The sequence below is a fragment of the Lucilia cuprina genome, chromosome 5 (genome assembly GCF_022045245.1).
Source record: "Lucilia cuprina isolate Lc7/37 chromosome 5, ASM2204524v1, whole genome shotgun sequence".
Classification (NCBI taxonomy): Eukaryota; Metazoa; Arthropoda; class Insecta; order Diptera; family Calliphoridae; genus Lucilia; species Lucilia cuprina.
This window is the reverse complement of record NC_060953.1, coordinates 24,684,376-24,710,712: the sequence shown is the minus strand read 5'-3', so window position 1 is coordinate 24,710,712 and position 26,337 is coordinate 24,684,376. Positions and strand designations below refer to the sequence as shown.

The window sequence follows — 26,337 nt, the reverse complement described above, 5'->3', positions numbered from 1 at the left end:
TTTCAGGGAAGAACATCCATTTACAGCCAACATGTTACAACAATAACTAAACCAAATGGGCAGCCACCAACTCAGAAGACATGACTTGTATTTTTTCAATATCTACAATTTTTTTTAATTTTTATAAAACATAACCATCGTCTTCACAAACTACAGTTTTCACTTTACACTTCTATTTCTATACCCGCCTTTTTTAATTGGTTATAATAACACAAAAGAGTCTTCATTTTAACATCAAATCCTTACTGTGGTAAATCTTAGGATAATAAGATCGTCGATCGGTTTATCGACCCATTTTTTATGATTAATCGCTTGAATAAATGAAAATTTCCAAATTGTAAATAACGAACAAACCAAATAATTTATATTAATTAACCGATTAAGAAAAACTTATTGTTTAACAAATTTTATTGTTAATATATTATACAAAATATTTTTATAATAACAGTGCAAAGAAAGTGCTCCAGAGTTTCACTGTCTTCTCCACATGCTCTACATACGTCTGAATCCGCACGTCCAATTTTGCATAAATGTAATTTCAGACTTGCTGGTTTTGAGGAGATTTTTCGTCTGTTTCATTATTCCAAGAAGTCTTTTGAGATTCTCTCACCCATATTTTTAGATTAGCTTTTGTTGCATCGAATGGTTTTGCATTTGTCAGGTTAACTGCTTCGAGCTCCCTTCCTTTTAAAGATATTACATTCGCTCTTTCGTAAACGACTATTCCCGAGTGGGCTGGTACCCATATGGTGTGAACCTTACCTCTGGTAGAGTATTCATTTAAAGATTTCTCACAATCTAATACAGTCTTAGATTTAGTTTTATCTCCTAATATCGCCCTAATTGCCTTCTGGCTGTCGGTAAATATATTGGCGGTATATTTATTCTAATCCAATTTACGCATTCCATTATTGGTCATACTTCTGCATGGAAGCTTGTGTTATAATTTGCTAACCGGTGGTATATTTCTGCTTCCTGATCTTCAATATAGAAACCCAGCCCCACTTTATCCCCCGATTTAGAACCATCCGTATAACAACGGATTCTTACTGGTTCTTGCCCTAATGTTCCGCTTGACCAAGATATTCTGTCTGGGATTAGCGTTTCAAAGTTTATTCAAAGTATATATTGATGTCGTGTCCTATAACCGCTTTTGGCCTTGGTTGAAGTAGTACACATGGCCCAAGCAGCATGTACGCTGAACTCCCTGTAGTAGTTTGATATTGCACTTTTTGTCTAAAGATTATTGAAGCATAAGCAAAAATTGGTCTAATTACACTTTTATAAAGCCAATTGGTCATAGTAGGACTATGACCCCATTTCATACCTATAGTTCTCCTACATATCGCCCAGCACCGATGTGCTTTGTTGATCCTATCCTCTATGTGGTGTCTCCATTTTAATTTTCGGTCGAGGAATACACGTAAGTACTTAACTTTGTCTGTCACTAGTATCTTTTTTGCCCAGGAAGCGAGGTTCGGTATACGTAGAAATTTTTGTCTTTCTTGTGAAAAGACAGATTTCCGTTTTTGCCGGGTTAAAATTGAAGCCTCTCGTTTGAGCCCTGCTTAAGGCCGTATTCAGAGTCTCCTCAGCTTTTCTACACAAATAATTTGGATCCTTTTCCTTTAAAAGTATTACGACATCGTGTACATAGCAGACAGGTCTAAGTCCTTTCTCGGTGGCTATTAATCGTGGTAACCAAGAGTAAAGGTGACAAAATGCCACTCTGTGGTATACCGCGAAATACCTTTTTCCTGGTAGTTATATTGTACATCCTTAGCATATTGATCCAGTTACGGAGCACCCGGTCAACATAAAACTGGTCTAGGGATTGGATAAGAGTAACAGTGTGCACGTTATTGAAGGCGCCTTCGATTAAGGCGGTTTCCACAGATCGTCCCTTTACATAAACATTCTGCTTGAATTTTAGGTCTTTTTCGGGCATACTACTTTTAACCATACTATCCGTTCCAAGGTTTTAAGTAGGAAGGAAGTAAGACTTATAGGTCGATAAGACATAGGTGCCGCATAGCTAGGTTTCCCTGGCTTAGGTATAAATATCACACTTGCATTCTGCCATTTAATGGGGATATATGTGTTTTCAAGCATGCAGTAAATATCTGAGACAGATGTTCGAAAACCAGTCCCACTTCCATCTGTAAGAGTGCCGGGAGAATGTCATCCGGCCCTATAGCATTATAGCCTCCTATTCCTCCAATATCGGTTCAGCTATGTTATTCGATATATCAGGTGGAAAATGGAAGTCGATTAGAAGTTTCATTGTCTCTATATCCTCCAGCCTCCTTCCCGTGTCATCGGCCATAGATTCCGGTTGGACATGAGTTTTGGATAGGAACTTTTTATCTTCGATACGTCATTTACATTGTCTACCTGTTCACAGAACACTTTCCGGGAGTCTCGTTTGGCTTTACGAACAACTATCTTGTATTCACCAAGTTTACTACGATACTCATCCCAGTATACTGCGGTCTTTTTACGCCGTGTCTGGTTAAATAGTTTGCGAAGAGTCTTAACAAGGATTCGGATCTCCCCGGTTACCCAGGGTTTCTCCTGCGCAGATCTCCGCTCTCGCAGAAGGGCAGCTGTCCTCGAATAATTATTATTATTCGTTTATTTAGTAGTATTTTAAATACTTTATCTTATATCTATAATAATGATGTTACAATTAGTATTAAATACTCTGATATACATTATTTTTTACAAAGGATACAATATTTCTTTAAAAACATTAAGATTTCTTTCATTTTTTACATTAATTGGTAATATATTAAACAATTGTAGTCCTTTGTAGAATAGGCATCTCTTCATGGCATTGTTTGTTGCTTTGTTTATTCGGAAGTCCATTGCATTACGTAGACTGTAAGGTTGTATTTCATTGACGTACTTAAGTTGCTCTGTCAAATATTCTGGGGCGTTTCCAGTTTTCATCTTGTGTATAAACGTTAACGTATTTAGTTGAAGTCTCTGTCTTATATTTAACCATTTCAGTGTATCAAGCATTAATTGTGTTGATATGAATTTATTGCATTTAATTATCGATCTCATTGCTTTATTTTGAAGTTTTTGCAGCCTTTCCAATTGTGTATTTGTGCAGCATGTATATAAGATAGTTGAACCAAATTCGAAATGTGGTTTTATCATTGTATTATATATATTTGTCACTGTTATTGTAGATATTTTGTTGCGTATTCTTCTAAAGAAACCAATCTTTTTTCCAATTTTGTGGCATATATATTCTAAATGTTCTTTTAAGTTCATGTTTTTATCTATTATAAAATCTAAATATTTTATTTTATCCACTTTTTCAATTATTTTATCATTTATTGTAATGGTTGAGGTAGTATTCATGTTTATTTCCATTATTTTTGTCTTACATTCATTGAGTTTAAGTTTATTCATTTTCAACCATTTATTAATATTTATCATATCATACATTACATAATTTTGACACTGTTCATCTGATTCAGCCTCACTAAAAATTAATGTATCATCCGCGTATAGCACTATTTCACATTTACGAAGTATCTTAGGCATATCATTTATGTATATAATAAATAAGAGAGCTCCTAAAATCGATCCTTGTGGTACTCCATATTCATTGTTAATTTCTTTCGATATACTATTATTCACTTTCGTTATTTGTTTTCTATTCGTTAGATATGACTTAAACCAACTTAATTCTTCATTTTGTATACCATATCTGTGCATTTTTTGTAGTATCTATCTATGGTTTCAAAAGCCCTTTTAAAATCAAGAAAAATTGCCATAATTTTTTTATTTTTGTTAATGTTTTTCCATCTATTTATAACATAGTTTACTGATGTTTCACATGAATACTTTTTTCGAAATCCAGACTGATATTTTAAAAATATGTCATTTGATTCTAAATAGTCTTCAAGTTGCATTTTAACAATTTTCTCAAGAACTTTTTCACATAATTTTAAAGTATTAACGGGACGAAATTCTTCACATTTACTAGTTTTTGCTATCTTTTCTATTGGTGTTACCATTGAGGTTTTCCAATTTTCAGGGAAAACTCCAGTTGCCATTGATGTATTTACTATATTTAGCATGATATTTCCGATTATATTCCAATTGTCCAGTATCATACGACTATTTACTTTATTATAATCTGGTTTATTTTTTAAGGTTTTACATATGATTTTAAGTTCTGTAATAGATATTGCACGGAATTTAAATCTTGCATTTATTACATCTATTTGATTTTCATAATGCACATATTCTATATTATCTCTGATTTCATTTATACTGTTTACAAAATAATTATTAAATTGGTAAGCTATATCACAGTTATTCTTATATTCTATATTATTAAATATCACAGTTTTTATCACAGATTGGTTTTTCTTTAGAACTAAGTTTTTAATGTTTTTCCACATTTGTTTCTGGTCTCTAGCTTTATTAATTTGATTGTTAATATACCTATTTTTCTCATTTTTAAGTTTTATTTTATATATATTTCTTGAATTTTTATAGTTTTTCCATGCTGTTATAGAATTTTCTGCTTTAGCTATGTTATATTTTATTATTTTTTCTTTTTTTAAACGTTCTAATTGTTTACCAAACCATTTATTATTTATTTTTTGCTCATTTTTCTACAGTTTCATCAAAATGATTCACATTTACATTAAGATCATGTCTTTTATCAAATATTATTTTTCCAGCTATTTCATTTCGAAATCTGCGTTTGTTATATTTAAAAATTTCTAATTCTCTACCGGTTATGTGTTCAGTTTTCTCCTCTTTAATTTTAATTTCAATTATTTCGTGATCAGATATTTTGTTTATTTGACTATTATTTGTTTCTATATTTATTATATTTGTGATGATATAATCAATTAATGTTTTTGATCTATTTGTAATTCTTGTGTATTCCGTTACTATTTGTTTTAGGCCATTATCGTTGATTATATGTTCCAATGTGTTCTTATATGTACTTTCTTTAGTCCAATCAATATTAAAATCTTCAGCGACAATTATATCTGTATTTTTTTCATTTAGTTCTTCTATTGTTTCTTCAAATGCTTCGTAGAATTCTACTTCTTGACTACTCGGTGATCTATATATAGCGGCTATTATCATTGATCTATTTTGATATTTAATATTATACGCACTTATCCAGTATTTTGAATCGCAAACCTTTACTTGTAGTAGTTTAACTTGCCAATCTTTATTAAAATATATGATTAATCCTCCTGTTCTCGAAGAGTTTGATAGCGTAGCATATTGTTGATATCCTTCTATTTGTATTTCACTTTCATGTATTTTGTCCGTATTTGCTATTACCTCCAGCTGGTCGAAATTATTGGTTAGGCCTTGAATATTTGTATACATTCCTTTTCCTGACATAAACGGTTCTTTAGTAAGGAACCGAACATTGTCCAATTAGTTTTAGACTTATTCCGAAAATTTATCGGCTTTGGTGGCGGCCGTAGTATTTTGAATCTTATGTACCGATGGTCAGAAAAGGAGTGCTCGTCGGAAACCCTCCAATCCTGAATTTCGTTTATAAGCTCTTCTGAACATATAGTTATATCTAATACTTCTTCTCTGATTCTATTGACGAAGGTAGCTTTATTACCTAAGTTCGATGTTATCAAGTCTTTAGTATTAAGGAAATCCATGAGGGCTTGTCCTCTGCGATTGGTGTTTGTACTACCCCAAGCTACATGGTGGGAGTTGGCATCACAACCTATTACAATTTTCTTATTTTTCCTTTGTGCCTCTTCGACCAGTTTCATCAGCTCCGACGTTGGTGGTAGTGTCGGAGAATCGAAAGGCAGGTAAACAGATGCAAGGTATATGTTGCCACGACCTTGCTTCAGCACCGTTGCATCCGATGTAGATAATCCTGTTGAGAGAAGAAAACATAAGTTCTTGTGGCATAAGATACATGTTCTCGGGCGAGACCCTGTATCAGCGTAGAAAAGTTGGAAATTTATGTGATTTAATCCAGAAACCTTGTTGCGAATCGTCCAAGGCTCCTGGATTAAAGCTATATGTATCTTACCTGTGTTAATTTTAGCCATCAGAGCGTTTGTGGCCGTCTCGCTCCGATGGAGGTTTATTTGGATAACTTCAATCATTGTCATCCACTTAAACTGTCTTCCAGCGAGTTAGTGATCACCTCCTCGCCCGTTGGATTTGGCTCCTCCGGGTAACCTGAAGTGGCTATTGATGGCACTGCGGTGTCCCTATCAGGCATAGGAAGAGCAGTCTTTTAATCGACACTTTCCCAATTTTGGAGAGCTCTGCTGTTCTGTCTTCTGGCGAGTGAGTGATTTCCTCCTCGCCTTTAGGATTTGACTCCTCCACATTGCCAGTACTTGCTAATGATGCTTTGGTTACTGTCTTAGGTGTTTTAGTGTCCTTATCGGGAGCGGTTTTAACAGCCCTTTCAATCGGCGCCTCTCCGATTTTGGAAATGGCAGCTGTACCTTCTTTTGGCGAGTTAGTGGTAACTTCCTCGCTTTTAGGATTTGACTTCTCAACGTTATCAGTAGTTGCTACTGATGCTGTGTTCTTAGGTTTTTTAGTGTTCTTTTCGAGGCTTGTTGTAACAGCCCTTCCAATCGGCACCTTCCCAATTTTGAATATGACAGCTTTAGAGGCGAAGTAAGCCCTACCTTTATTCTTGGCAAGACTAGCCATAGATTTCTGGTCGATACACTACAAATAAAGTTCTCTCTGGTTCTTCTTTCCTGTAAAAGACGTCCCATTTTTCAGTGGCCAGCTCAGCATTTTGACCACCAAGAATTTCCAGTATACGTTCATTACTCAGTTTAATGCCCCATCCTTTTATGTAGATAGTGGAATTTAAGAGCACCGGAAGCTCGCTCTTCTTTGCCAGTCTCAGCTTAGCGTCGTCTCAGGGAGGAGGGATACTTTCCACCCAGTTCATTATGGTGCCAACACATTGGTGAGATGCCAACCTTATCAGCATCACGTCCATGCTGAACTCGCAACTCACGCTCTCAATTGGTTGTTTGCCCTTTGAAGCGATTGCGTGGTCTACTATCTTATTGTTCACCAGATCTTCTACCTTACTCTGTTGGTCTATTGGAATTTTGCCAGTCGGAGCAGAGATCGTACAGAGTCTTCTTCTGGCTACTTTGGCGTAAGATGGCGGCTTTTTTCCTTTTCCACTGTCTAGAAGACGGGGAGCTCTTTTTCTTAGGTTTATTTTCATTTGTCAACTATTCGGATGACCTGATCTTCTTTGTCCCAGATCTTGTGATAAAGTCCGATTTTTCCTTTGGAGTGTCGTTGGATTGATTTCCTGTAGCATCTTTTTCAACTTCCTCCTCTGTGCTCCAGATAATCTTTTCTTAGTAATAGGTAGTTTAGCTATGCTATCACTCACCTGTTTCACCATTTGCTATACTTTATCCTTTTTGGGATTTGTTGTTATTATCATCTGAGGATTCAGAGTCGGAACCCTCACCTATATTTAAAGGCTGAGGTAGCTTAGAGCTTTCACCGAGAACATCCTTCTCTTTCACCCCAATGTTTTTGCCAATTGGATGCTGTACACTTGACGCATTGTCGCCACGGAGGCCGTAGTAAAACTTGGGGAGGACAGATGTTCCATCACCGTATCCGCCACTCGGGGACGCGCTCGGTAGGAAAAACGGGAAAACTCCCCCGAGTCACTTTATACTTTGAAAAATAAAAAAAAAACGATAAAATCATATTTTCGCTTTGCCTAAACCTTTCTGTATACATATTTGTTTAAAAGAATGTTATTAAAAACAACGACAAAAATATTATTGCAAAATACATCAACAGGGAAGTAACATGATTTAACACTCTTCTCTCTTTTTTCTACAGTGAAAAAATTCAATGTTGTTTTTCCTTATTTTATTTTATATTTTTTATTACAAGCACATGTTTGTGTGATTGTTTATTGGTAGAAACTTTGAACACTTTTATTTCCGAAAATACTGAACCGATATTGATCATATATAGATTCTGTAGTGAGGCTCGCTAATATGTAATAAACAAAAAAATAATTAAGAAAATCTGTCAAGTAATTGTTGCTGTAGAACATGTTACGATGTTCTACAGTTATTTATTATAGTGTCTGCAAAATATGTAAATGTACGGTTGATAACTTGCTCGTCATAAATGCACTGAAAACCAATATTGTGATCTTTGGGACAAATTTATCTGACCTTGTCATAAATGTTGTTTCCAAATTTTTTGCGTGATCATTTTATAGTTTTGTGCAAATTAGAGTTTTGCTTTTCTTTTATAAGACATTCAGTCATGGTAATAGTACTCGCGTACTCGATAATTTGTAAGAATTTGCGACAATTGTTACTGGATTCCGGTCGGGTACTTTTGAAAACTTGCAACGGGAGAGTAAGAGAGCGATAAAAATGACAGTTCGTTGATATAGTTGTTGCTGGTGTTGGTCGGGGAATGAAAAACTGATAAACTACACAACTTGGAGAGCAGTAGTTTCTCTAGCCTCAGACCTTTTACCCATAATCGTTTGTCTGCATCGACCCAACGACTTTATCGTCTCTGAACGCCGTCTCTACATAAACCAAAAGAAAGCAGACTGGCTCGGCGTCAAGGAATTCACTGATCGCATCTTCATTGATCTTCCAGCTCCTAGTACAGTACACCAAACTGAGAGCAAATTCCACAAAACTGTCATCGCTACAGAAGCTCGCTTTATTCCTGCTGGTCGACTATTCATAGTGCGGCCGCACTTTCCAGCAGAGGCAGCGAGACTAGCAGATGAGCGCGATGACCTCCTAAGTATCAACCCCGACAACCCACGTATTGTCCAGCTCAATCACGATATTAGCAGGTTAGTAAATGAGGACAAGCAGAATAAATGGTTGGATCATTTCAAGAACTGAAACTTGAACCCATCTTTAGCATCACACAGTCGGATGTTCCCACGAGGCATGTCAGGGAGGACATTCGTGTATACGAAGAGAGCATACGAAGTTATGTTCAGGATCCCTTACATCGCAACTCGTATACAGCAGCTTTGAACGACAGTCATACAGACGCCATCAATACCGCGGTTTCCGGTTACCGCATGAATGTCGTTCTTGGATGTCGCCCACCGCCCATAGCAGAAATAGAGAAGAAACTGCCGCAAAAAACAAAAGTTGCTCTGCCACAGCTAAGATCGGGATGGAGCAACAGGCTCAACGCCTACTGGTTCTGCATAGACCGTGTCGTCCCTAATATATGTCCAGCTTGTGGACAGGGTCCCCATGATACCCTCCACATATTCAACTGTCCAGCCCACCCTACTTAACCCAATGACCTAAATACTGTACCCCCGGATAAAAAATTGTATAGTTTAAGCTGTTACAACAACAACAGTTCGTTGGTAGAGAATTTTTTGATTTAATGGATATTTTTCCCCAGTAAAAAATTTGCAAACAAAACTTTTTTTAAACATATGATTGAAAATATAAACAAAAAAAAGTAGGAAAAATAACACAAACAACCAGTTTTGTTTTGCTCTTATTTATTCAAATTTATAAAAATCTTATTTTATTTGATTTGAGATATGGGTAAAAATCTGAGACTACTCTGAAAATTTCCTCAACAAATTATAAATAAAAGCATGAAAACAACAAGGAGATAAAGCAGTAATATGTTGGTAATACAGGTCATATTTGTTTGAGGGCGGTAATACAGTTTAACGGTGGTAGTAGTACAACGGTTAATTTTTGGGACATTTTTGGAATCTTGTGGAAATTTTCATATTTGTTTTGTAGAGTATTTTTGTAGTATATTTTTTATTGTAGAGTATATACATATGTACCCAGCAAAAACTCGGTAATGGGTAGTACTTCCCTAACCACTTACTTTTCAATGACTACTACTTCCCGTCAGCATTACTTAGAAGTACTCTAGTAATGACTTTCTTCTAATCTGATATAGAAGTACTTTATTTTCAGCTTTGTAATTTTGTTGGCACATTTTATTCAATTGCGTGTTAGAAATTGTGTTTCACAAAAAAGAAAACAAAATTAGTTTTGTATGTGAAAACCATTATTTGACGCGCAATAAAATAGCTAAGCATTGGTGCAGTGAGTAGAACATTTGACTGACAAACCGAAGTCCCTGGTTCGTATTCTAGCTGGCTCTTTTTATTATTAAAAATAAAACAACTTACTCAACAACTGTTTTGTAAGACAAATTGCAAGTACTTCTTTAACTCCCTATTTGTAAGCGAGCGTAGAAGTACTTGCCTCCAATGACATCACCGTGTTAAAATAATGACTCAAATTGCTAATAAAGAAGTAGTGCAAAGAGGTTTTATTAGCTTTTTAACTCATTACTTTTCAATGTAAGTTTTTCCTGGGTATGTCTCTGTGAGCTCTGTTGTTAATAAAGTCAAAGAACTGACTAATTACCATGACAAAACCTAGTACACTACGAGGGCCAAGACCTTATATCAGCATATAATAGTGACAATGGGTGTTTTAATGTCAAAAATTGGTGAAAACATTATTGGCCCCTTGCTTTTTCTTTTTCTTACGATTCAGTTTTTTGTTGGAATACCTTTTTTCGATTATTGCGTAAACGTAATCGAAATACTGAATACGGTGTCAAACCATGGTTCAATGAAAAGACACAAAAATGAATGAAACACAAAGGATTATTAGTTTAATAAAAAGGATAAGAATTGTCTTCCTATATTTGGTAATTTACCTTAAGATAATATGTACAACAAGAAGTGCTCTTTAAGGCTTCTAAATGACGAGTGCTCACAAATACTTATTTTTAAGTATATTGAGGCTAACAAAGTTTAAATACAGTTAGCGGTTTACTTGTTGAAAAAAAGAACATAAAAGGAGCGAAAAAGAAGTATAAAGTACTCCATGGAAGTGCTCAAAAAGAACTGAAAAAGTAATGATTTAAAAACAGTCATGTCATAGGAGCGATGTTCTTTTTATTTGATTCCAAATTCACTACATCTGAAGTGATTCTCAGTAAGTAATTTTTATGTAATTTAATAAATGGCGAGACATTAAGGACTCCAGTGGACTGTATTTTTCCAAATTATATAAAATTGAGTCTTGGGTTATTATGGACTCTTTTGAGCCATGATGAGACTCTGGTTGAGTCATTAAGAGACTTTGGTCGAGCCATAATGAGACTTTGGTTGAGCCATTAAGAGACTCTGGTTGAGCCATGACGAGCCTTGAGTCTCAGCAAAAAAAGAACTTCCAAAGAAGCGAAAAAGAAGTAGAATTTACTCCATGAATGTGTTGAAAAAGACCTGAAGAAGTAATGATTTAAACACAGGCTTGTCATAGGAGGGATGTCCTTTTTATTTGATTCCAAATTCAATTTTGGAAGTTAATAAACATCATTTCCACAGAAGGTAAACAAATTTACTTAGTGCTACTTTTGAAGTGGTGATTAATGTTATTCATTTGGTAGTACTTCGTTTTATTTTTGCTGGGTCTGGTTGAATCTTGATGAATAAAATAGAATTTTGGGAAAGGTTAGTAAAGTAAATTGATATTATCATACCCCACGTCTTTGGACGTGCCTAAACGCTGGACTTTTCTCCAGAACAGCCAGTTTTTCCTTAGGCCATTGGAGAAAGGACTTATCCTCTTCGTTGAGCGACTCAGCTGGTTTACCAGCTAAGCGCCCCAAAATCCTAGCGGCGGAGCGCCGCTGTAGAAAGACCCTTCTAGCGGGTGTTATGTGTCTGGGGGTCTTATCTGCCGAGGTGGCCTTGGGAGATGCCGTTTGAGAACCCGAAATCTTGTTCGCAGTTCCCGCGTGCATAACCGCCACTGGGGTCGCTACCTTGGTTTTCGAGGCCTTGGTAGTCCCTAAAACAGGGGGTTTTATAGGCTTATTGCCAATACGGGCCTGAGCTGCACGTGAGGTATTTGCGGAGAAATCCAGAGGTACCTCGCTGCTTATTTTTCTGCATCCAGTTTTGGAGCCAGATGCTGTTTTTGTGTTGCGACTGACGGATCCAGTCTTCCCTAAATCCGCAGTCGCTGTGGGTTTGGCGCCGGTAGCCTTCAAGCTAGCCCGACCCGGTGTCGTTGTCGAACTAGTCTGGGTGGCAGTGGCACTCGACTCACCACAGCCTGTCGCCTTCGCCGTGGGAGTAGGGTCTCCGGAGATTATAAGGCCCCTTTCCGGATACGCGGGGCACGGTTTCTTTTCGGACATGACATCGTACATTTGTGCATTTTATACTTGCTGCCAAGTATAGAGATTCTGCATTGGTGTTGTTGCAAACCACTTAGCCGCCCAATATGGGAAACAGACGCTAGGTGGATTTTGAAGGGACGGACCGTTGGACATTGGGTTTACTAAACCCGAACGGACTGCATTGTCAGAAAGGCCCCATCACAATGATGAGGATAATTTTTTGACAGATGCGAGGATTGGTAGCCGCCCCATCGGGGAGAAAGAGACGCTACCAGTCGTGGGATGGGCAGTTCTAAGTATTTGCTCGTCATGAGCCCCTCTGACATGGGTGGCCCTACCAGCACATCCTGCATGAGTCAACACACATAAGCCCTCGCATCGCGTCAAGATGACTACCCTTCGCGAGGGTCTCAGGAAGTAATTTTTATGTTTTTTTTAAGTTATTAGGAAGTAAAATTGTAGTAATATAGAATACAACTAATTTTACTCAAATAATATTAACATAAATAAATTATATGCATTTATCAATTAAGTCCAAAGAAAAATTGATTAAATTCAAAAAATTTCAGTACAAAAAATATACCTTAAATTTAAAAAGAAATTGATTCTTTTCACTTCTGTGGATGTCAATAAACATCACTTCCACAGAAGGTAAAAAATTTACTTAGTGCTACTTGGTGATAAATGTTTTTCTTTTGGAAGTACTTCGTTTTATTTTTGCTAGGCGATCATTTACTAAAAATTCTTTTTTCCATCTTTTACGATTCTATTTTTACAGTGTTAATTGTAGACTTAAATCTCAAATTATCTAGATTTAAATATTACCTCGTAAAAGGTTTGCACGAAGTGCCGTGTCGTAGACGATATCAAAATTAATGCTTTACAAACAATTTTAATTAGTTACGGTTCGTTGACTAAAATGAAAATAATTAAAATAAGACAAACTAGTTTCTACTTTTTGGAAAGTAATTGCTTTTAGTTGGCCTTTATCTTTCTTTCGTAGGAGATGTATTAATAATATTTACAGGACCGGTTAAATGTGATTGAAGATAAATATGTCGAGTTAAATAATTTTTGACGTATTATCTTACGTCGAAACATATTTACAAATATCTTTTCACGTAAGGTCTAACACTTAAATATACGTTTTAAATATTTGGAACATATTTACAAATATGTTTTAAATTGTTACACATCTTAAAAATTTATTGATATTTGTGACATGAAGTTCTAGTGGAAACATTTGATTATAAATCGACTTTTCTGAATTTCATTTTGAAGGGAATCGACCCCTCCTCTATAGCAATTCACCTTCGTGAGAAGGGTATATATAAGTTTGTCATTCCGTTTGTAATTTCTATAATATAATTTTCCGACCCTATAAAGTATATATATTCTGGATCCTTATAAATAGCTGAGTCGATTGTCTGTTGAAATCAGTTTTTAGAGGTCCCCAGATATTGGCGAGAGTCTTCAATAATTCAGTTAGACATGCTTTCGAGAAGATCGCTATTTAAAATCAGCAAAATCGGTCTATAAATAACGTAGATATGAGCAAAAATCCGAGACAATCTCTGAAAATTTCATCAAAAAAGCCAAATTTTTTCCATGCATTGTTAAAAAAGCAACAACAACACTGTGAATTGGATAAAGATGTACATGTGCGTGTGAAGATGTATTTGGTTTTATTCAGCTGTGTATTTTTTTTTTGTATGTTTGGATGATGTTCTCTTCTCACGAAGGTGAAGGGTATAACAAGAACAAGGAGATAAAGCAATAATATGTTGGTAATACAGCTCATATTTGTTTGAGGGTGGTAATACAGTTTGACGGTGGTATTACAGTACAACGGTTAATATTTCTTTCTGCTACAGTTTATATTTGTTTATGTGTATGTTATGTGTGACATGTGTGCAGAGATACAAAATAAATAAAAACTGTTTTTTAAACACACTTGGTGAAGGGTATATAAGATTCGGCACATATACACGAATATAGAAATATTACTTGTCATAAATTAATTTTGACATTTTCTAAAAATTTATAAACAATAAATTTTGAGTCTTTGAGTGATTTTGCAAAATATGGCCAAAGTAAAGAAGATGATAGGACGTGATATATATCGTTTAGGAGAAAATTAACCCCTCTATAAAATTTTTTAGTTATTTTCATCCCAAATTAACTCCTACTATTTTTAGAGAAGATGATAGAATGAGATATACATCGTTTGGTAGTTAATCAACACCTCTACAAAATTTTCAGTTATTTTCATTCCAAATTAATTGTGACTATTTTTAAACATTTTTTTTTAATTTATAAATAACTATCTATACCCAGTGTGCTTTGCTACCTTAAAAGCAATATAAATGAAAAATCTTCTTAATAATTTTGAAGATTCTAATTGTAATGTTTTCCGGAGGTACATTTTTTCCGAACGTTAATTAAGATTTTAATGTAATCGATGACAAATTAAAAAAAAATCAGATATAATAATATTCCTATTTAACTTATATGGGGGCTCCAAGGTCTCCATGATGAAAGTCCGCTCTTTTTTCTTCGTTATTCTCTAAATGTAAGTTCTTCAATTAATGTCAAAGTTCTTCAATTAATGTCAAAGTTCTTCAATTAATATTTGAAGATTGTAGCTCTAATAGTTTCTCAGATATAATAATTTTTCTATTTAACTTATATGGGGGCTCCAAGCTCCCCATGACGAAAGTCCGTTCTTTTTTCTCCAAAATGTTCAGATGAATATTTAAGTTCTTAGTGCAATATTTGAAGAATTTAGTTCTATTATTTTTCCAGATAAACCAATTTTTGTATTTTATTAATATGTGAGGTGCTGCTCCCCTCATGGGTAGTCCTCCAATTTATTTCCCAAAATGTTTACATGGATGTTAAAGTTACTCGTGGAAATTTTTAATATTCTAACTATAATAGTTTCCAAGATAAACGAATTTTTGTATTTATTTATATGGGAGATACCACGCCCCCTAATGCTAATCCGCCCACTTTATATAATTATATTGATACTAAAGTTGCTCCGACAAAATTTGAAGACTATATGTAGATTATATTATCTCAGTTATACTAATTTAATATTTTCTTAATATGGGCGTGGCACGTCGCCCACATGAAATTTCAACATAAAAAGTAGCCTATAGTTCCTTCCAGACATACAGGAAGAAACTAAAAATTTCAGGAAAATCGGTCCAGCCGTTTAACAGTCTATAAAGCACAAACAAACAGACAAACAAACATACATACACACTTTCATTTATATATATAAATAAGTATTGAGTCTTGGAGGGATTTTGGAAAATATGGAATATAAGTGGAGAAGATGACAGGACGCGATATACATTATTTTAAAGGGAATCGAACACACTATAACAATTTTAAGTTATTTTTATTGTAAATTAATTCTGACTATTTTTAAAAATTTATGTAAATTTTGTTAATTTTATCAGAAATAAATTTTCACTATTTTTAATCATTTTTTAAAAATTAATAAATAATATGAATTGAGTCTTGGAGGGATTTTGGAAAAAAATTTTGTGCGTTACAAATATCAGCCCACTATAGAGGTGTAGGGTATAATAAAAACATAACATTTTCACATAGTGTACATTATTATATTTTAAAAAAATATCTTTTGGCATTCTTGGTACAGAATTCAAGAATTGCTTGTGTTTGATAGAAATTTTATTCTAATTTTTCTGGGTTATTTTAAATCATTTCCAACATAAATCTCCTTTTATTTATGTTTATACAGTAGCGAGCATAAGAATTGGAACGCCTTTTTATACCATTGTTGATTTTGTTACTTTCGAACATTTTGTTCCAATTTCTTTAACACTAAGGTTAATATTTTACATTTCTGAAAAAAGTGAACTTATTCCGCGTGCACAAAAAATGCAATAAAATTAAAGAAAATTTAAGATTTTTATTGTGTTTTTAATGAAGCTTTCTTAAAGAAATTGTACAATACGGGATTATAATAGTAGTAATTATCAAATAATTAAAAAGGAACTATTATAAAAGCTATAGAGCAGTGATGCTCAAACACATGCTACCATAGACTACCATAGTTTTATTTGTGTTGGTAAAGCAGCAGAGAACAGAATTCAATTCAAAATAAAAGTACACTAATAAAATTACTACAAACTATAAAGTATATGCTAACTGTCAAATATTTATTATGGGTTTTGACAGCCAGTGTATATCAAAGTCTATATAAAAACAATCAACTGTTCTCTCATGTTATCCTACTTTAATTCGGCTTTCTCAAAATTATGTTTTTGTTTTGTGTATTTTAAAAACGTCGCGTACAGACCTTTCTTCGACGTGCGCTGATCAGCAACTGATTTGATTTTGTTTTTCAAGTTGAGAGCAAACCACTAATATTGCTCATAATAAAAAGAAGAAGGATTAAATCTATAGTGTATGTGTATTAAGTTAGCGTCAGTAGAATTTTCTTACCCTATCACGCGTGCTATAGAGGATAAGACTCGGCGCATGAAATTGGATTGCACTTTCGAGTGAAAAATTAGGCATACACTATTTCTAACATAAATCTCTTATAAATTATGTTTATATGAAAATATTAAAATATTTATCGTTTAATCTGTCAGTTAAAATAATTTTGGTATTAGATAAATTTTGTATAAGAAAATGGAAATTTGGTTTCCTAAAATTTGGACTAATCTAACGCTCATATCTTTGGAATGTTTGTTATTAAAATTAACAAAATCTATCTTAAAATTTTAGCAAATCCTATTTTACAAATTTTTATTTTTACCCATTTTTCCTATTTTAGTGGGTATTTATCTTTTTCCCAACACTAAATAAAGATATTATAAGTTTATGACTTTAATAAAATATTTTGACTTTAAGTAAATATCCTAGGTAAGGTCAAATGTCATTGAGTGAAAAAAAGCATGTAGATGATCGAAAAGCCAATTGTTTTGTTTTATTTCCCCATGTGCAAAATGATTTAAAAATTCTGAAAAGTTGTTTACATTATAAAAACGTTTTCCAAAAGTTTCGTTTAATTTCGTTAGTTTACTAGTTTTTAAATTTTAAAGCAGCGTTCGAATTCACAAACAAATCGAATTTGTATTATAAATTTTCAAACAAATTATTTTAAGTCAAATCGACCGACCGTTGAGTAACTATCAATATATTAGTAAAAGTAGGAAAAAGAGGAATTTTATCTTTCACAACACAATAACTTATATTAAATTTGTTTTAGAGTAGAAGGGGGACCATAGCCACTTTTTTTGAGGTGGCCTCAAATTAAATCCACAATACATATTCTTAATTTTTTTCTTGGTTCGGATACTTGGAAATGTTGGCTTTAGTTTTATTCCTTTCAATCTTTCCTAAGTTATCCTCATGTACATATTTTTTAACTTTTCCGCACTGTCCAAAAACGGCGATACCGCCCCATCCATGGAGTAATCATTAGTAAAATAAAAGAAAAAATTACAAAAATAAAAATTTATTTTGCTGTTTTATACTTTAATTCATTAAACAAAGTATAATAAACCAGATATTTATTGTTTATTTCACAAAAAAAAAAACAAATTATTACTGATTTTTTCTATATTTTAACCAAATTTTGTTCTAAGTCACAAGTATTACATATATTTGGCGCATGTGCCCCATTGGCAGTTCTGGGGTTTAGTTTCAATTTTTTTCGGGCTTCAAATTATATTATCGAAAATATTATGTCTTATTATTCACTATTATTGACGTTCTAATTTTTTCTATCACAAAAACTAAAAAAGTTAGCACAAAAAGTTAACACAGTGAAATATTTTCACAGCCCTTTGAAAAACAATTAATCATGTCTGGCTCCCATCATATTAATGTTTCAAATTATAATCGATAAACAAAAACAAAATTTGATAATGCGATAAAATCGATTACTCGGTTTTCAAGTTATTCGCTATTGGCAGATGTACCCCTATGGCTATGATCCCCCTTCTACCCTAAATATGTTATTGCATTAAACGTAGTCACTAAATCTTTTAATCACTGTTATTTAATAGAAGATTTAGAAGAAAATAATTTTCATAAAATTTTATTATTGAAAATAATTGTATTATTTGCGAAAAAATGCAAATTTTAATTATTAATTATGGCAGTCCGTCCAAAGTAAACGAAATGCAGCCTTGAGTATAAATGTACCGATTGCTGTCAAAAGGTACTATTTAAGATATAAATAATCGAGAATAAGAATTAAAATTAAATTATTGGTAAAATTAAATTCCCCTCTTTGACCATAGAACTTGTTGTTTTATTTTTATTAAACACACACACTCATATACAATTATTAATTTTGGACACTAATCGCTATTGTGCAAAATTAATACAATTTTTACTTCAATAAACATTAAAATGATTGATTTATCGATTAGTATAAATTATAGAGACTTCACAATATATATTTTTGTTTTCAATTTAAGTTTTCATTCATTTTCATATTGTTCGTGCATAAAATAAAACGAAAAGTGTTTTTAAATTTTGTTTATATAAAAATATGTATTTATTAAATATTACCTTGTGTTTGTGAATGCTTTATACAAAGCGTATATCTTAGCGATTAGGAATAAAAATTTTTTTTAGTGTCAGAATGTGGCGAACAATATTTAAGACGATACCGTTAGCGGTTTTACTCGTTAGAATTTAGAAAAAATATCCCCACCCAAGGGTGTAAAAAAGGGAGTGTACTAAATCCTAACAAGTATCAAATAATCAAAAAACGTAAATACACCTACAAAAAAAAAAAAAAAATCAAACTTAAACTTTGCCGGCCACCTTGCAACAACAAAGGACGTTGCAACCATAATATAAACTTAAGAGTAATATTTTTTTTAATTAATATTCATCTTTTTTCTTAAACAAAATGGTCATAGGACCAAAAAAAATTTATGCAGGCACTGCTCTCATAAGAGAATGGTTTTAAATCAGACCTCTTAAAGAGAGGCTTGGCCAGAAATGACTTAACCAAAAATGGTGTCTTGAGCCAATGGAAGTCCGGGGTTCGAATATATTTTTAATTTAAAAACTTGTGCAGCAAGTTCCGGACCAATAACAAGCGCGACTTTGCCAGATATGTTAAAACTAGGGTCTGCCAATTGCAGTCCTTCAAAATGGGCTATAACCGAGTCCGAAACTGTTTCTAGCAGTGTTTTAATACCCAGCATTTTTTGAAATTTGACTGTGAACGTTATCTCTTGCGACGTGTCATACTGTGACCAAATGTTCATTCAACATATTTTTTCTACACCAACAGTGGTCACGGGCAGTTTAAGATTTGCAACTACCGGCCGGATTCGAACCTGAGGCTTTCGTTGCACCTGATACGGCATCAGGATTTTGCGAAGGATCGGCTGCTGTAGCCGGTGCTGCTATAGGGACAGCCAGTTGCTCAGGTAAGCCAAGGTACCTCTCGAGCTAGAACCACTGCAGTGGAGCTTTCATTTGAGGTCAATGGGACCTCTGGTGCAGGAACCACGGCGGCGATAATGGTGGTGGCATCGTCCGACTTGTCGGTAGAACCTAGTTGAATCGTGGCTGCTGCAGTGTCAACCTCCATAAAAGGATTCAAAACGACCAGTTGGTCGATTTATGTCCGCGACGCTATGTAATTGTCACTTCCTGGATAAGTCCGAACTACGTTGTCATTTGCTCATTTTGCTTATATTGCGTTCTGGATATTTTGTAAAGTTTGTAAAGTCCTGCCAAGCATTCTTCTTTCCATCGACGACAGAAGTGCTGAGTCAAGGCCTTTACTTTTCTATACCGATTTAGAAGACTTATCGGAGATTCATAAATCGAAGGTTTAGAAGGAGCTAATATCGGAGACCCTATTAAGAAATGGCCTTAGGATCTTCCTTCATAGGACTGAAAGGTCGAGAATTTAGACATGCTTAATTCTAGCGAGTTTTTCAAAAGTGTATTTGCCGGAATGGGCTCCTTTACGGAAATTAAGTTTAAAACTTCGGACTCCAGCTTCCCATAAACCACCCATGTGAGGTGCTCCAGCGGTAATAAAACGCCAAGTTAGGCCGTTGATGCCGTACGTCGTACCTAGGATGTGTACACTCTAATAAAAAGGTTTTAAACTCTCGTTCTAACTCTCTAGACGTTCCTACAAAATTCGTTAAGTGAACAACCGCATCTTGATATAAATCGGTTAAATGCCGCTCCGTAGATAAATCCGAATTTACTTCTAGATGTATGACTTTCGTGGAAAAACATACAAAGATATATACATAGGCCTTTAAGATCTGACACGATCTCCCATTTAAATTTCTCATATCAAATGGGCCAGCGAAATCCACGCCAGTTGTCGTTAACGGTCGAGCTAAATCAGTCCGTTCTGGAGGTAAGGCAGCCATAATTTGAGTTTACGATCTAAGATACATCGCTTATACCTATACAGTCCGAACAAGGGTTTTTAGACGAGGAATCCAATATTCGATTCGTATTATTCGTAGCATAAGTCGATTTCGACCATGAATGGAAATCTCATTAATAAATTCCGCTAAAAGAAGAGTGAAACGACATGAAACGTGTATGCCAATGAAGGTGATCTAGCCAATCGACCGTTAAGTCTCATGGCACCTTCCTTGAAGGTTGACAATATATCGTCCATCAGGTCCTCTACGAGTTGTGCCCTTGTAGTTTTCTTCACACATCTGATCCAGGGAGGACATAATTTTTCTTTTCGGCGCTTCTTCTAGTTCCCAAAAACGAAGTAAACTGGTGGTAAATACCTGAACAGAAGAAGATGACACTGGACCTGTGATAATCTATCCGAATATCGTGTCTGAGATAATAGCGGTACAAATCGGCACCTAAGAGCAGATCAAGCGGTCTAGATTTAAAAAAAAAACTGAGAATCAGCTATTTTGAGATTCGGTAAATTCCTACAAAGTTCATCTGATAGTACAAAGGATGGTAAAATGCCTAAAATATTCGGTATGACAAGAGCGTTAGTCCGTAAAATAATCGAATTGTCGAAGTGTTTGGTAGAAGTAGCAGTAATAGTCTGGTTGACACCAGAAACTTAGGCATTTGTCAAATGCGCAGAAATCTTTAACTGATTCCGATTATTAAGAATTTTTATGGAGCAAGGTATTATGGCTTTTCTTGAATATTGAACAGCTATGAGCACTTGTACAGTTCTTAACCTCATGTGTTCGTGACAAACAATTAAGACAACAATGATGTTTTCCTAATCGTAGAATATCTTTCCGAAACTGAAAGATTTTTGAATCGCTTGCAATCGCACAGAAAATGGCTCTGATGCTTACATAGAACGCAAATATGACAATTAGGTGCCGGTTGGCCATAATGTCTTTGTCTGAGGCGTTTCTCGAATATCACGAAGACATTCTAATATTTCGTTCCTTTCCCTAGGAAAAGCATTCATCTCTTTCCAGTATGATAAAGCAAATTTATTCTTAATGCTCTGTTCCCATAAGGTCACAGTGCAATCAGGAATACGCTGCACGCTCTCTGTCGGCACTTCATACTCCGACAACGCTTTCAAACAACTATTAATGCTTCCTTGTAAATCTTTGAGGCCTGTGAAAGACTCTTTTTCCATGACTGGGAGACTAAAGAGCGCCTTTAATTATTAATTAACCAACAGACGCAGATTCTCAGATGCTGCTTTCAAGTCTTGCCAAGCCATTTGAAACTCTTTATCTGAAAGCGGACATTGTGATACAATTTTCCTTGCGTCGCCACTAGTATTACGTAGCAAGTGATATAACCATTCAATGTCAGTAAGACGAGAGCTATTTATGTACAAGGCCCTAAACAAAACCCGAAAGGCGGTCCATGAAAGGTAAAGCCCAATTATGACAAACCCACAAGGGTTCGGATTCTTGATTGATTGATTTACTGACGGAAGAGAAATGAAGTTTTTTCTATCTAGACTACAATCACATCCAACATACGAATCAAATGTTGCTTAGAATTTCGCGGCAGACACCTCTATCTCACCAGGTTTAGTGTCCTCAGAAGTTTGCAAGAAATCTAAACATAAGTCATAAGTCGACTGAGCGACTTCCCACAATTTGTACAAATTCTCTTTATAATAATCAATTTTAAATTCGTCTAGCCCCTAGCCTCCATATAAATCCTCTTTCAGAAAATTAGTTTTTCATCCATAAATTGCTTAAATGTATCGGAACAAGGGAATATTGAAGATAAATGCTTTATTATGAAAAATAAATCACATTTAATATTCATAACTGGTGTACTATACTTTATTACTTGTTTTTATGTTATCTTTGTCAAATCATGCTAGCCAACTCTGATTGTACATTTGTTATACAACTACCCAGGAAAAACTTACATTGAAAAGTAATGAGTTAAAAAGCTAAAGCCTCTTTGCACTACTTCTTTATTAGCAATTTGAGTCATTATTTTAACACGGTGATGTCATTGGAGGCAAGTACTTCTACGCTCGCTTACAAATAGGGAGTTAAAGAAGTACTTGCAATTTGTCTTACAAAACAGTTGTTGAGTAAGTTGTTTTATTTTTAATAATAAAAAGAGCCAGCTAGAATACGAACCAGGGACTTCGGTTTGTCAGTCAAATGTTCTACTCACTGCACCAATGCTTAGCTATTTTATTGCGCGTCAAATAATGGTTTTCACATACAAAACTAATTTTGTTTTCTTTTTTGTGAAACACAATTTCTAACACGCAATTGAATAAAATGTGCCAACAAAATTACAAAGCCGAAAATAAAGTACTTCTATATCAGATTAGAAGAAAGTCATTATTAGAGTACTTCTAAGTAATGCTGACGGGAAGTAGTAGTCATTGAAAAGTAAGTGGTTAGGGAAGTACTACCCATTACCGAGTTTTTGCTGGGTATGTTATGATTTCCCTCTTCTATCATCATGTCTAAACACTTGAACAGCTGAATGTCATAATAAATATTAGGTCTGTTCGCATACTTGATAATTTGTAACAATTTGCAACAATTGTTATTGGATTCCGTTCGCGTACTTTCGAAAACTTGCAACGAGAGAGTAAGAGAGCGGTAAAAATTACATTTCGTTGATAGAGAATTTTTTGATTTTACTGAATTTTTTCCCCAGTAAAAATATCCAACAACAAATGTTTGATTTATGAATATGTAAACAAACCGAAGAAGTCAAAAATTTGGTAAATTTTAAATTTTTTGAAAGAAATATATAAATTAATAACACACGAATATTAAAAAATTATTTGTAATTATATTTATTTTAAATTTATTTATTTGTCATGAAAATTTTAATAATAATATGTTTGTATCATGAAGTTTTAAAACAATAATATATTTTTAATGATACTACATGTTTTGTTAACTTTAAATATCCATTTATTTATAGGAAAAAATCAAAGTTACAATTATTTGTTTTTTAGTGTTTTGTAAGCGATTGAGATTTCAGTAAAAGGGCATTACCAATCTTTGTTTATAAACAAAAAATTGAATTTCGCGTATTTTTGGATATTTTTTTTTTTTTGATTGAGAGTAAATTAAAAATTACTCTCTATTATAAAGTTACTGTCTATTTCTTACAGGAAAGTACGCGAAAAGACCTATTATTGTGAGCGATAGTCAATTTCTTTACGTACAGCTTACGTACTAATGATTTTTAAATGGAGCTTTTTCATATCTTTTGCTCTAAAAAATAAGTTAACAAAGTGATCGAGGAAAACTAAAAATATATTCATGTGGAATATGAAAAATATATTCATCATTGTGAAACTATTTACACAAAACCAAAATTAGCATTTTCTCAGTATTTTTTATGTCCAGCTTTTTTTGTTTTGTCCAGCTTTTTAAAGCCGAATGTCCAGCTTTTTGCGAATCGGATCGAATCTGGCAACCCTACAAGTAACACATTTAGAGGTGGTTTCATAAATGGATGAATTTTAAATGCATGAATACGACAACAAATTATATTTTTGAAACTATATGAATTCAGAAAATATATTGGAAGTCCATTAATAGCAAAATATTAAGCTCTAACCAACTTTCAAAGAAATTGTATAATAGGAACGATTCATGATGGGTCTTGACAAAAAGGGTATGGTCTAACTAAAAAAATGCTAAAATGGTATCGTACCCCAAATGTTGTAGATACACATATTAGCTCTCATATTCCCAATAAACAAATTTGATAAAATGGCGGTGTTGTCGTATAAAAACATTATGGATTCTAAATTGGTGGAAGCTCGCTCCATAGGAAGTAGGCCATTACATGGTTGTCGACTTACTGATTCTAAAGCAAAACGTTAAAAGACCTTGCGTATAACATCTTTTAAGGCTTTCTGAATAAATTGCTGCATATTTGTTGATAACCGCCCATGTGTCATCAAGCCTCTCAAAACCGTTGTCGGAAAGACATTAAGTTCCAGAGACTCATATACACAAATTCTAAATAAAAATCTTTACAAAAATGACTAATGTTGTACTGCCACACATTAATTAATAATATTTTAGATGAAAGTGCTTTCGTTTTTGTTTTTATTTTAAAAATAGTTGAACTTAAATCGAATACTCCTATTATTTTGAACAATATATTTATACCCTACACCACTATAGTGGGGAGGGTATTATACGTTTGTGCTAATGTATATAAATTTAAAAAATATATATTATTTTATATAAATTTCTTCAATATTTAAAATAACGATAATAAAAATTAGAGAACAAGTTAAATGAATAAATTAATGAAAATACTTAATTAAAAATTTAAATCTTTCACTAAAAAAATGTATATTCAAAATTGTTTCAAAAAATAAAAGTTCTTGACTTTTTGGTTGTTTAACTGCAACTGATTTATTACAAGTGGTCAAACCACTTGTTCATCATACTATACAAATTTCTTATGCTTTGATTTAAATTACTTAAACATTTAACAACAACATTAGTAACAAAATTACTCAAAGAAGAGATCAAAAATATTGTACCGTTAGTTTTAAAGGCAAATAACAAACAATAAGAACATTAGGGTGATTCTCAAAAATATTAAAACAAAATATTATTGCACAAAAATATAATACGAATTAAATGAACAAAAGTAATAAATAAAAACATCGTGAACATTCCGCCAGTCTTGAACGGAGGTATTGAAGTTCAATCTTCTTTTGGTAAGGGATATAATTTAGTAATCGGACGTTTAAATGTGGATGTTTCAGACTTTATAGTAGCCACACTGACTAAGCCATCTGAACCAGCATGAGTTTCTATCACTCGACCAAGTTTCCAGCATGCGGGAGGCAAGTTCACATCTCGTATTAAAACGACATCATCTTTCATCAAATTGCATTTTTCTGTCTGCCACTTTTTCCTAGGTTGAAGTGACAGAAGATAATCATTAGACCATCGTGACCAAAAGTATTGCGATAACTGTTGAATTAATCGCCATTTAGAAAGAGTAGACGTCTTTAGGTGGGTGACATCAACTTCAGGTAGAGCATTCAAAGGTCTGCCAACTAAAAAATGACCAGAAGTAATATAGGGTAGATCATCGGAGTCAGCTTGCACCAATGGTCTAGAATTCAATAGTGCTTCAATTCTTGTTAACAGTGTAGTTAATTCCTCATAATTTAAAGTAGCTTGACCAATAGTTCTCTTTAGATGATACTTCATACTTTTCACAGTGGATTCCCAAGCTCCTCCAAAGTGTGGTGCAGAAGGCGGTATAATATGCCATTGTACACCTTTAGAAGACAAAAAGTTCGAAACATTAGTATTAAATTCAAAATTCTTTACCAATTTGTAAATTTCGCCAAGTTTTTTAGCAGCTCCTTGAACGTTAGTTCCATTGTCACTATGAATATGTCCGCAAAGTCCTCTTCTTGCAACGAATCTGTCTAGTGCAGCTAAGAATGCATCAGAACTTAGGTCAGAAACCAGCTCCAGGTGAATGGCTTTTGTAACAAGGCAAATAAATACTGCTACATAGGCCTTTACAATAGGTGCTTTACCATTACGACCATTATGTAGTTTATACATAATGGGACCTGCATAGTCACACCCAACTTCATAAAATGGATAGGCAGCGTTTACACGAAATTTAGGTAAGTCTCCCATTAGT

General features: G+C 33.9%; 1 protein-coding gene across 1 annotated transcript in view; it reads left to right on the top strand.

Moving 5' to 3' along the window:
- The window catches only part of LOC111680253 (kinesin light chain), a 168,396-nt gene that overhangs the window by 36,744 nt on the left and 105,315 nt on the right, over positions 1–26,337 (top strand). The window lies entirely within an intron of this gene.